Below are 2,314 nucleotides of genomic sequence, written 5' to 3' on the forward strand. Positions count from 1 at the left end.
TTCAAGCTTCTACATTATACAGGGTCAAAAGATATAGCGTCAAAAGATAATAGGTCTACAAATGTCAATAAAGGTCAAAATAGAATATTGAAAATATGGAAATTTCAAAACCCGTTCCTTTTTTGGAACTATAAAGCTGAAACAATTGACCTATTATCACAAACTGGCCAAATTAATGAGGTAATTGTGTGCAAAGTTCCTTTTTGAACAAATGTATCCTATGCGAGTTATGCCCCTTCCCCAAAATGTAAACAATTAGTAATTCAACCCGAATGTGCCAAGCCCACCTCAACTTTTTAGTCATAGGTTAATTCATATTCAAATTGTCTTGTTGTGTTCCAAGTTTCAATGTTCTACATCAAATAGGTTATATGATATGGATACACCAAGCTCAAAGAGACAGAAATATTGTAAAAAAAAACTCAAATTTGAAAAATTTACGAATTTCAATTTTGCTTTAAAAAACAATTGCTATATATCACAGGAAAAAGCATGAAAAGCACATTAAGAATCTGAAAAAATTAACCCTCTAGGTTAATTAGGTCACATGCTAGAGCAGTCCAAAGTTGCGAATTTGGCTGTTTTCGGACAGCTATGAAACCGGAAGTACATGTCGGAGGTCAAATGTCAAAGTATTAACTAATAGTTAAGGTCAATGACCTTTGACATTGTAAAGGTCAAGTTCAACAAAGGTCAAGATCTAGAGATGTGACCCTTTAAACTTTGTAAAAATTCAACCAGAAGTTGCAAAAAAGCAAAATGTCAGGGTTTTTTTTATCTTCTTTCATTTGACACAAAAATCATTTAAATCGGATAAGCCATTATGTCTGAATAAAAATCGAATTATTTCAGAAAAATCAAAATGGCGGCCAAAGTTTCACGTCTGGTCCGGATTTTTTTTCTTCGTTTTTTTGTTTGGCTACCTATCACCATAAAAATTTTTGACCTCTACAAATTACACCGGAAGTTAATCAACCGTAAGTGAAAATCTGACTGTACCATTTTGTTTACTTTCTTAAACTGTCTTTGCTCAATTTTTTTCAGATTAATCAGACAAAAAGCAAAAAAATTGAAAAAAAAATGCAAAAATTTGGCGAAAAAAATGTCTGCGACAAATTTTTGAATTTTGAAATTTTGAAATTGCTATTCTTTCAGATTTCGACAGTAGTTTCCAAAAAAGCAAACCCAAAGAAAATCGACCGAAAAATACAACCACTAGAGCCGATTATCTATTTTTGTACATATTGAACTGTGGCACTTCCGGTTTCGCAAAAAAGATCCAAAATATATTTATGCACATCGTTGCCTATATCTAAGGTCTGTGAATGTTGAATAGGTGCTGCAACTATTGTAGTCTAAGCTCAGGAAGGTGTGTAAAAATCAAAAAAAAAAAAAAAAAAAGAATTGACATTTCGATAACAAACTGGGACTTTGCGGTAGCAAATAACCAAGATCAATGACCTTTGACCCTACAAATATTAAGGTCAACAAAGGTCAATGTCAAAAATTGAAAATATGGAAATTCTAAAACCCGTTCCTTTTTTGAACTGAAACAATTGAGCTTTCAACACAATTTAACGTTAGCAATTTAACCTGGATGTGCCACACCCACCTCAACTTTTTTGTCATAGTTTAATTCATATTCAAAATGTCTAGTTGTGTTCCAAATTTCAAGCTTCTAAATCAAATAGGTCACAAGATATACATATACATTTACTTTGATCGTTTATATTGATGAGATCTTGGACAAGTTCGATATTCACGATTTTTCGATGAAGGGTTTTTGAGTTATTGCCCTTGACTTAGCCAAAACGCGTCAAATTTGGCTTGTGATCGTGATAGAGACTAAAGTTTTCATCTGATTTTGATAAAACTTGGTGTGATGCTTTAGATTGATAAGATCTTGGTCAAGTTCAAATTGGACATATTTTAGATGAACGGTTTTTGAGATATTGCCCTTGACTTTGTTAAAATGCGTCGAAATTTGTTAAAAATAGTTCGTGAGCAGGATTGAAGCTACAGTTTTCAACCGATTCTGATGAAACTGGGTGTGATCATTGGAATTGATAAGATCTCGGACAAGTTCTAATTTGACGCATTTTCGATGAACGGTTTTTGAGTTATTGCCCTTGACTTTGTTAAAATGCGTCGAAATTTGTTAAAAATAGTTCGTGAGCAGGATTGAAGCTACAGTTTTCAACCGATTCTGATGAAACTTGTTGTGATCATTGGAGTTGATAAGATCTCGGTCAAGTTTTAACTTGATGCAATTTTGATGAACGGTTTTCGAGTTATTGCCCTTGACTTTGTAAAA

Source organism: Lottia gigantea (genome assembly GCF_000327385.1).
Source record: "Lottia gigantea unplaced genomic scaffold LOTGIsca_101, whole genome shotgun sequence".
In the NCBI taxonomy this organism is placed as follows: Eukaryota; Metazoa; Mollusca; class Gastropoda; family Lottiidae; genus Lottia; species Lottia gigantea.